Source organism: Taudactylus pleione, unplaced genomic scaffold (genome assembly GCF_031769625.1).
Source record: "Taudactylus pleione unplaced genomic scaffold, aTauple2 ptg000227l, whole genome shotgun sequence".
NCBI lineage: Eukaryota > Metazoa > Chordata > Amphibia > Anura > Myobatrachidae > Taudactylus > Taudactylus pleione.
The window spans coordinates 931,355-942,324 of record NW_028284629.1 but is presented as its reverse complement, the minus strand read 5'-3'; the positions used below and the strand labels follow the sequence as shown (position 1 = coordinate 942,324).

Below are 10,970 nucleotides of genomic sequence, written 5' to 3'. Positions count from 1 at the left end.
GTCAGATTCTAGCTATTATCTTATATAAAGTGCTAGATAAATGTTAAGTAGCATCTGATTGGTTGCTACGGGGAACATCTTTAACTAAAAACCCATAGTTTAGTAAACATACCCCCTAGACCAGAGGTTCCCAAACTTTTTTGAATCACGGCTCCCTAGAGTATCAGCATTGTTTTCACAGTGCCCCTAAGCCAAAAGATTGTTATTGAGAAATTCAGAAAAAAATTTAGTTAAGTAGTACAGTGAAGTAAATTGTGCTTACCTGTTATGCTTAGGGTCAGTTAGGTGATGGGGACAGGTTTGTGCTTCTGTTTGTCCTCACATTTATATTACATTTACCATAAAGAATTTTATTTGGTGCTGGACCACCAACCTGAGGCACCCCTGCTAGTGTCCCAAGGCACCCCAGGGTGCCGTGGCGCACAGTTTGGGAACCACTGCCCTAGACTAAAACAGTGTAACACAAAGTCTCTCATTACATGAGATCCAGACAATATGCACTGTCTTTAAAGTAATTCTCTTGGAATTGGCAAGTGTGACTCCTGAGCATGAGCCCAGTCCCAAGGTTACATTCTGGAACTCTCCTGTCCATTAGTTTCCAGGGAACAAGGTAATCTCACTGAGATTATATACGTTGTACAGATTAGTACATCCCCACGACCTCTATAAAATGGGTGATCTTGTTGCTTCGGCTCATTGTTGCCTATCCGCCATAACAATTTTATAAAATTTCTGACCCTGCAGTATAGTTTACATTGTCTCTTAAAATTACATTTGCAGCTTAAGAAATATTGTACATAAGATGCTCCTCTATCTTACCTTGTTGTAGAGACTTAAGGCTGATTCAGAGCCGCACACAAAGCTAATGTTCATGGAGTTGAGCAATTGTTTGATACTGTGTGTGCTCAAAAATCCCTAAACACTCCTACGGCGCATGCGTTACCCGGTGTGTACACACAGAGGCACCGCTGCCATTGAGACTCACTATCTGAAATGTGCCGGGCGTTCCTGGGCGGTGGCTAAGCAGACGAGTGTTATGGGAGTGCTGCGGCCGTGCCGCTTAAGTGTTTGCGTATACTGACACTCAGCCACTCACGTTATAGGCCATATTCAGATGGACAATCTGCACCTGCTATAGTCAAAATACGCAGCTGTGCCCTCATCCACCCCTAAATCAGGCCCTTAGTTCTTCTTACAAAATAGAAACAGGAAAATACAAATAGAGACATTTGGAGAATACAATGGGTCTGATCCTGAGCAGGTAGCAAAACAGAACAACGGAGTCACTCTGCAGCAGGACAAACCATGCTGCACTACACAGGGGGGGCATTTATTATGTTTGCATGTAGCCCACAGATACTGCACAGCTTTAAGCCTGGTACACACAATTTATCGTTACGAGGCAAATCGTAAAGATAAATCACAACGTATAGTGTGTACGCACTATATGCCCGCTCCCGCGGATAGTTGACGAAATCCTCTGTGGTTCATACATGCAGCTCAACCAAACAACACTGGTCATGTTTTTTTTTAAGAACTCGTTCAGTGTGTACGCTCTATGAACGACGGACGATGTATCATTCAGAACTGCCCGATGCGGACGTCACCTCAGGCACTCCCTGGATCCTCCCAGCTCCTTCATTTTGCTCCTGGATCATTTGATACATGCAACATTGCACATGTACCGAGCTCTCACCTTCAGCATCAGCCAATCAGAAGTACAGGTATGCTTCTGTGTGCTGCTGCTGTGTGATGTGGATGTGTCCCCCTATACTTCCCTGTGTGCTGCTGCTGTGTGATGTGGATGTCCCCCCCTATACTGCCCTGTGTGCTGCTGCTGTGTGATGTGGGTGTCCCCCTATACCGCCCCCTATACTGCCCTGTGTGCTGCTGCTGCTGTGTGATGTGTTCCCCTATACTGCCATGTGTGCTGCTGCTGTGTGATGTGGATGTGTCCCCCTATACTTCCCTGTGTGCTGCTGCTGTGTGATGTGGGTGTCCCCCTATACCGCCCCCTATACTGCCCTGTGTGCTGCTGCTGCTGTGTGATGTGTTCCCCTATACTGCCCTGTGTGCTGCTGCTGTGTGATGTGGATGTGTTCCCCTATACTTCCCTGTGTGCTGCTGCTGTGTGATGTGGGTGTCCCCCCCTATACTGCCCTGTGTGCTGCTGCTGTGTGATGTGGAAGTATAGGGGGACACATCCACATCACACAGCAGCAGCACACAGGGCAGTATAGGGGGACACATCCACATCACACAGCAGCAGCATACAGGGCAGTATAGGGGGACACATCCACGTGTGCTGCTGCTGTGTGATGTGGATGTGTTCCCCTATACTGCCCTGTATGCTGCTGCTGTGGGATGTGGATGTGTCCCCCTATACTGCCCTGTGTGCTGCTGCTGTGTGATGTGGATGTGTCCCCCTATACTGCCCTGTGTGCTTACCCCTATGTTACCCGGTGCTGTCCATGCATGTAATACACGTTTTTCCTCCCATTTTACAGGGGTCTATTGGCTTATCAGAAAGGCGCAGTATCGTTGCTCCATCTTCAGAAACCAGTGGCAACTTCTCTGGTATGTGATGTTCATGTTCCCAATACTCTCTAATGTTGTCTATGTTTCTAGTGATATGTGTTTTAACCATTACACCACTCATTCATTGTCACACATGGCACTTTTTGAAAACTGGTCTGGTTTAGACAGATGTCAAAAAAGGGCAACTGTCTCTGTGTGCGAATGAAGGTTGTAGTAATCTTTTTTTGCATACTATTCACTTTTTAAAATCAGTTGTAATTTTTTTTTTTAAAACAGCATGTCAACATTTAAAACTTTACTGAACAATAAACAATTAACGAGAAAACATTTAACAATACACATGAAAAAAAAAGCAATATTCAAACCTAATGTAGTAAAATAACCGTCTAAAAACTATTAAACAGCAATGTCTAGTAGATTACAATAAAATCAAAGTTAATCACATATTTTTTTTTACTTCTGCAATAAAATAAACATTACAAATTATTTTTTTATTTTAAAAAGGGCACCCAATGATTGTGGGCCGCCTCATATGTCCAATAAGGACACCCCCTATTAGGGGGGTGGCTTGCCATTAAATAGTAGCCTAATTTTTAGATAATCATTGGCAAATCAAACATTTCTTGTAACAAATGTCTTTATTTTATTTTATATTTGCAGATATATCCATGGAGAAGAACAGTACTTTTTGGACGGGGTTCATTGAACTCTACCACGAGAAGGAGTGACTGTGGAAATAAAAAGCAAGGACTACTCCAATAAAAACATGAAGAACATCGCCATTCTGGAGCTGGTGGAGCAGCACAGTGAAGCAAGCCCAGAATCTGTTAAGAAAACAATCCAGAATATGCGCACTGTGTTTTTGAAAGAACTTAAAATAACAAATCTTCTGTGTCGTATGGAGCGGGCCAGATGAGCGCCACATACCAATGCTCTGATATTACCATATGCTGAAGTTCACATCGGAGCAAGACCCTCAACGGCCTTCCAAAAGTTCAATGGATTCTATGATGGCAGAAGAGGTGGATGAACTGGACCAAAATACCAGCATGGATTTGGTAAGTGGAGACATAGCGCTAAAACACACCATGCTTTTTTTGTTCAAAGATTTTTAAATTGGGCTTACTAAATTTTATTTAAAACAGTCTTCTTCGCTGGGCACTGACCCCACTCCATTAAAATATTCCAGGTACTCTTCCCTGACTTGTATGGCGTGTGCAGAGACCGTTGCCCCGATGCAGGACAGAAGACCACTAATCCATATCCTGGGTGTGATCTGGCATAGCTGTACTTGTTGTCCTTTGTTGGCTGGTTTTGCGCCTTCGAAAATTATGCAGGGCACACGCAGATTGATGGCTCCGTGGAAGATCCTGAAGCTGTTACTTAAGATCCAAAATGCATTTTCCACAATCCGGCGTGCACAGGACAGTCTGTAATCAGGCTTGGACGGGGCTGCTGGGGATTCGGAGGATTCCTCGGTGGGCCCTGGTGTTTAATAGTCACGCCCTCTACTTCAGGAGGGTGGGGCCTGTTCAAATGCACCACACTGTGCTTTAAACACTGTCTGCTTGCCGTGGCCGGCCTGGGCAGTCATCAGCTGTTGACTGAGCCGGCGGCTGCATGCTGCGGGTGATGGGCGGCAGGCAGTAGGTGAACAGTGAGGTCACGGGGAAGGAGCTTAGCATTGCCGCTGCCAGGCCATTGGTGTCTCAACCCCTCCTCCACACCGGCATGCGTGACATCACTTAGGTGGCAGTTTTAGCGAGGGTGCCCGTGGGTTACCGCTACAGCTGATCTGCGTTGATAATCCTGACCCGGATGCCTGGCTTTCTGAAGAGGCGCTGGGTCCCAGCTCACCGGCAGCACGTGACAGCTTCCCTGCACTCCACAATGAAGACACTGCTTCTCTCTATCACAGTAACGCAGCCGACGAGGAAAGAAGACCGCCCATGGTAAGTTTACTATGCGGTGCTGCAGTAGATCGGGGGAGGGAGGGGGGTTTAAACAGGAGAGGGGGGTTAAAGCACAAAAACAAGAAAACATAGATGCGCACAAACAGTACATATGAGGGGGGGAGCTCAGAGAAGAACTTACAGATGGGGGGCTGGGGGGTGGAGCACAATAGGGAATATACAAGGAGGTGGAGTAGAGCGCATGAAATAAACTCATAGGTGGGGGAGATGATGAACTTAATAGGAACAAACCGGGGGTGGTGATGAGTACAATAAATTAGTCTGGGGATATAATAATGAGAATATAGACAAGAGGGAGCACATAGAACATACAGATGTAGGGGTGAATAGCACAGTGAGGAACATATTAGGGGGAGAGGAGAGCAATAAAGAAAATACAGATTTGGGGGACAATAAAAACATTTTAAAAAGGGGAACACAATACAGAATATGGGATAGGAGGTAGCACAATTAAGAACACATAGATGGAGGAACACAATACAGGACATATTGGTGGGGCATAGAGGGCCACATACGGGTAAAGGCACAGACATAGAATGCCTGTACATGGCCCTCTATGTCTGTATGTGCCTATGCCTGTATGTGGCAAAGGCACATACAGACATAGAGGGCCATGTACAGGCAAAGGCACATACAGACATAGAGGGCCACATACGGGCATAGGCACATACAGACATAGAGGGCCACATACGGGCATAGGCACATAGAGGGCCATGTACAGGCATAGAGGGCTACATACAGGCATAGGCACATACAGACTTAGAGGGCCATATACAGGCATAGGCACATACAGACATAGAGGGCTACATACGGGCATAGAGGGCCACATACGGGCATAGCCACATACGGGCATAGAGGGCTAGATACGGGCATAGGCACATAGAGGGCCATGTACAGGCAAAGGCACATACAGACATAGAGGGCCATGTACAGGCAAAGGCACATACAGACATAGAGGGCCACATACGGGCATAGACACATACAGACATAGAGGGCTACATACAGGCATAGAGGGCTACATACAGGCATAGGCACATACAGACTTAGAGGGCCATATACAGGCATAGGCACATACGGGCATAGAGGGCCACAAACGGGCATAGGCACATACAGACATAGAGGGCCACATACGGGCATAGACACATACAGACATAGAGGGCCACATACGGGCATAGGCACATAGAGGGCCATGTACAGGCATAGAGGGCTACATACAGGCATAGGCACATACGGGCATAGGCACATACAGACATAGAGGGCCACATACAGGCATAGAGGGCCACATACGGGCATAGACACATACAGACATAGAGGGCCACATACGGGCATAGACACATACAGGCATAGGCACATACGGGCATAGACACATACAGACATAGAGGGCTTCATACAGGCATAGGCACATACAGACAGAGGGCCACATACATACATAGAGGGCTACATACAGACATAGAGGGCTTCATATGGGCATAGGCACATACAGACATAGAGGGCCACATACGGGCATAGAGGGCCACATACAGACATAGAGGGCTACATACGGGCATAGGCACATACAGACATAGAGGGCCACATACGGGCATAGGCACATACAGACATAGAGGGCTACATACGGGCATAGAGGGCTACATACGGGCATAGAGGGCCACATACGGGCATAGAGGGCTAGATACGGGCATAGGCACATAGAGGGCCATGTACAGGCATAGAGGGCTACATACAGGCATAGGCACATACGGGCATAGGCACATACAGACATAGAGGGCTACATACAGGCATAGAGGGCCACATACAGGCATAGGCACATACAGACATAGAGGGCTACATACGGGCATAGGCACATACAGACATAGAGGGCCACATACGGGCATAGGCACATACAGACATAGAGGGCCACATACAGGCATAGAGGGCTAGATACGGGCATAGGCACATACAGACATAGAGGGCCATGTACAGGCAAAGGCACATACAGACATAGAGGGCCACATACGGGCATAGACACATACAGACAGAGGGCCATGTACAGGCATAGAGGGCTACATACGGGCATAGACACATACAGACATAGAGGGCCACATACAGGCATAGAGGGCCATGTACAGGCAAAGGCACATACAGACATAGAGGGCCACATACGGGCATAGACACATAGAGGGCAATGTACAGGCAAAGGCACATACAGACATAGAGGGCCACATACGGGCATAGGCACATAGAGGGCCATGTACAGGCAAAGGTACATACAGACATAGAGGGCTACATACAGGCATAGACACATACAGACATAGAGGGCTTCATACGGGCATAGGCACATACAGGCATAGAGGGCTACATACAGGCATAGGCACATACAGACATAGAGGGCCACATACGGGCATAGGCACATACAGACAGAGGGCCACATACATACATAGAGGGCTACATACAGACATAGAGGGCTTCATATGGGCATAGACACATACAGGCATAGAGGGCCACATACGGGCATAGACACATACAGACATAGAGGGCCACATACAGGCATAGAGGGCTAGATACAGACATAGAGGGCCATGTACAGGCAAAGGCACATACAGACATAGAGGGCCACATACGGGCATAGGCACATAGAGGGCCATGTACAGGCAAAGGCACATACAGACATAGAGGGCCACATACGGGCATAGACACATACAGGCATAGAGGGCCACATACAGGCATAGACACATAGAGGGCCACATACGGGCATAGACACATACAGACAGAGGGCCACATACAGGCATAGACACATACAGACATAGAGGGCTTCATACGGGCATAGACACATACAGGCATAGAGGGCCACATACAGGCATAGGCACATAGAGACATAGAGGGCTACATACGGGCATAGACACATACAGACATAGAGGGCCACATACAGGCATAGAGGGCTACATACGGGCATAGGCACATACAGACATAGAGGGCCACATACAGGCATAGGCACATACAGACATAGAGGGCCACATACAGGCATAGAGGGCTACATACGGGCATAGGCACATACAGACATAGAGGGCCACATACGGGCATAGGCACATACAGACAGAGGGCCATGTACAGGCAAAGGCACATACAGACATAGAGGGCCACATACGGGCATAGGCACATACAGACATAGAGGGCCACATACAGACATAGAGGGCCACATACGGGCATAGACACATACAGACATAGAGGGCCACATACAGGCATAGAGGGCTAGATACGGGCATAGGCACATACAGACATAGAGGGCTACATACAGGCATAGAGGGCCACATACAGGCATAGACACATACAGGCATAGAGGGCCACATACGGGCATAGACACATACAGACATAGAGGGCTACATACAGGCATAGGCACATACAGACATAGAGGGCCACATACGGGCATAGGCACATACAGACATAGAGGGCCACATACAGGCATAGGCACATACAGACATAGAGGGCCACATACGGGCATAGGCACATACAGACATAGAGGGCTTCATACGGGCATAGGCACATACAGGCATAGACACATACAGACATAGAGGGCTTCATATGGGCATAGAGGGCTAGATACGGGCATAGGCACATACAGACATAGAGGGCCATGTACAGGCAAAGGCACATACAGACAGAGGGCCATGTACAGGCAAAGGCACATACAGACATAGAGGGCCACATACGGGCATAGACACATACAGACATAGAGGGCCACATACAGGCATAGGCACATACAGACATAGAGGGCCACATACGGGCATAGACACATACAGACATAGAGGGCCACATACGGGCATAGGCACATACAGACATAGAGGGCTTCATACGGGCATAGGCACATACAGGCATAGACACATACAGACATAGAGGGCCATGTACAGGCATAGACACATACAGACATAGAGGGCTACATACAGGCATAGAGGGCCACATACAGGCATAGACACATACAGGCATAGAGGGCCACATACGGGCATAGACACATACAGACATAGAGGGCCACATACGGGCATAGGCACATACAGACATAGAGGGCTACATACGGGCATAGGCACATACAGACATAGAGGGCCACATACAGGCATAGAGGGCTAGATACGGGCATAGGCACATACAGACATAGAGGGCCACATACGGGCATAGGCACATACAGACATAGAGGGCTTCATACGGGCATAGGCACATACAGGCATAGACACATACAGACATAGAGGGCTACATACAGGCATAGAGGGCCACATACAGGCATAGGCACATACAGACATAGAGGGCTACATACGGGCATAGGCACATACAGACATAGAGGGCCACATACGGGCATAGGCACATACAGACATAGACACATACAGACATAGAGGGCCACATACAGGCATAGAGGGCTAGATACGGGCATAGCCACATACAGACATAGAGGGCCATGTACAGGCATAGACACATACAGACATAGAGGGCCACATACGGGCATAGACACATACAGACATAGAGGGCCACATACAGGCAAAGGCACATACAGACATAGAGGGCCACATACGGGCATAGGCACATACAGACATAGAGGGCCACATACGGGCATAGGCACATACAGACATAGAGGGCTTCATATGGGCATAGACACATACAGGCATAGAGGGCCACATACGGGCATAGACACATACAGACATAGAGGGCCACATACAGGCATAGAGGGCTAGATACGGGCATAGGCACATACAGACATAGAGGGCCATGTACAGGCAAAGGCACATACAGACAGAGGGCCATGTACAGGCAAAGGCACATACAGACATAGAGGGCCACATACGGGCATAGACACATACAGACATAGAGGGCCACATACGGGCATAGGCACATACAGACATAGAGGGCCATGTACAGGCATAGAGGGCTACATACAGGCATAGGCACATACAGGCATAGAGGGCTACATACAGGCATAGGCACATACAGACATAGAGGGCCACATACAGGCATAGAGGGCTACATACGGGCATAGACACATACAGACATAGAGGGCCACATACAGGCATAGAGGGCTAGATACGGGCATAGGCACATACAGACATAGAGGGCTAGATACGGGCATAGGCACATACAGACAGAGGGCCATGTACAGGCATAGGCACATACAGACATAGAGGGCCATGTACAGGCATAGGCACATACAGGCATAGAGGGCCACATACAGGCATAGACACATAGAGGGCTACATACAGACATAGAGGGCTACATACAGGCATAGAGGGCCACATACGGGCATAGGCACATACAGACATAGAGGGCCACATACGGGCATAGGCACATACAGACATAGAGGGCCATGTACAGGCAAAGGCACATACAGACAGAGGGCCATGTACAGGCAAAGGCACATACAGACATAGAGGGCCACATACGGGCATAGGCACATACAGACATAGAGGGCCATGTACAGGCAAAGGCACATACAGACATAGAGGGCCACATACGGGCATAGACACATACAGACATAGAGGGCTACATACAGGCATAGAGGGCCACATACGGGCATAGGCACATACAGACATAGAGGGCTACATACGGGCATAGACACATACAGACATAGAGGGCCACATACAGGCATAGAGGGCTAGATACGGGCATAGGCACATACAGACATAGAGGGCCACATACGGGCATAGACACATACAGACATAGAGGGCCACATACGGGCATAGACACATACAGACATAGAGGGCCACATACAGGCAAAGGCACATACAGACATAGAGGGCCATATACAGGCATAGGCACATACAGACATAGAGGGCTACATACAGGCATAGGCACATACGGGCATAGAGGGCCACATACGGGCATAGGCACATACAGACATAGAGGGCCACATACAGGCAAAGGCACATACAGACATAGAGGGCCACATACGGGCATAGGCACATACAGACAGAGGGCCACATACATACATAGAGGGCTACATACAGACATAGAGGGCTTCATATGGGCATAGACACATACAGGCATAGAGGGCCACATACGGGCATAGACACATACAGACATAGAGGGCCACATACAGGCATAGAGGGCTAGATACGGGCATAGGCACATACAGACATAGAGGGCCATGTACAGGCAAAGGCACATACAGACATAGAGGGCCATATACAGGCATAGGCACATACAGACATAGAGGGCTACATACAGGCATAGGCACATACAGACATAGAGGGCCACATACGGGCATAGACACATACAGACATAGAGGGCCACATACAGGCATAGGCACATAGAGGGCCACATACGGGCATAGACACATACAGACATAGAGGGCCACATACAGGCAAAGGCACATACAGACATAGAGGGCCATATACAGGCATAGGCACATACAGACATAGAGGGCTACATACAGGCATAGGCACATACAGACAGAGGGCCACATACAGGCATAGAGGGCCATGTACAGGCAAAGGCACATACAGACAG

The 10,970-nt window shown here is 48.4% G+C and overlaps 1 protein-coding gene and 1 long non-coding RNA gene across 5 annotated transcripts in view; both read left to right on the top strand.

The window, feature by feature from the left end:
• LOC148517069 (phosphofurin acidic cluster sorting protein 2-like) overlaps positions 1-10,970 on the top strand; it is a 358,464-nt gene that overhangs the window by 325,016 nt on the left and 22,478 nt on the right. The window lies entirely within an intron of this gene.
• On the top strand, positions 2,505-3,820 carry LOC148517070 (uncharacterized). Its single transcript, XR_015879327.1, has 3 exons — positions 2,505-2,577; positions 3,199-3,596; positions 3,728-3,820. It is a non-coding gene; the product is annotated as an uncharacterized LOC148517070 (long non-coding RNA).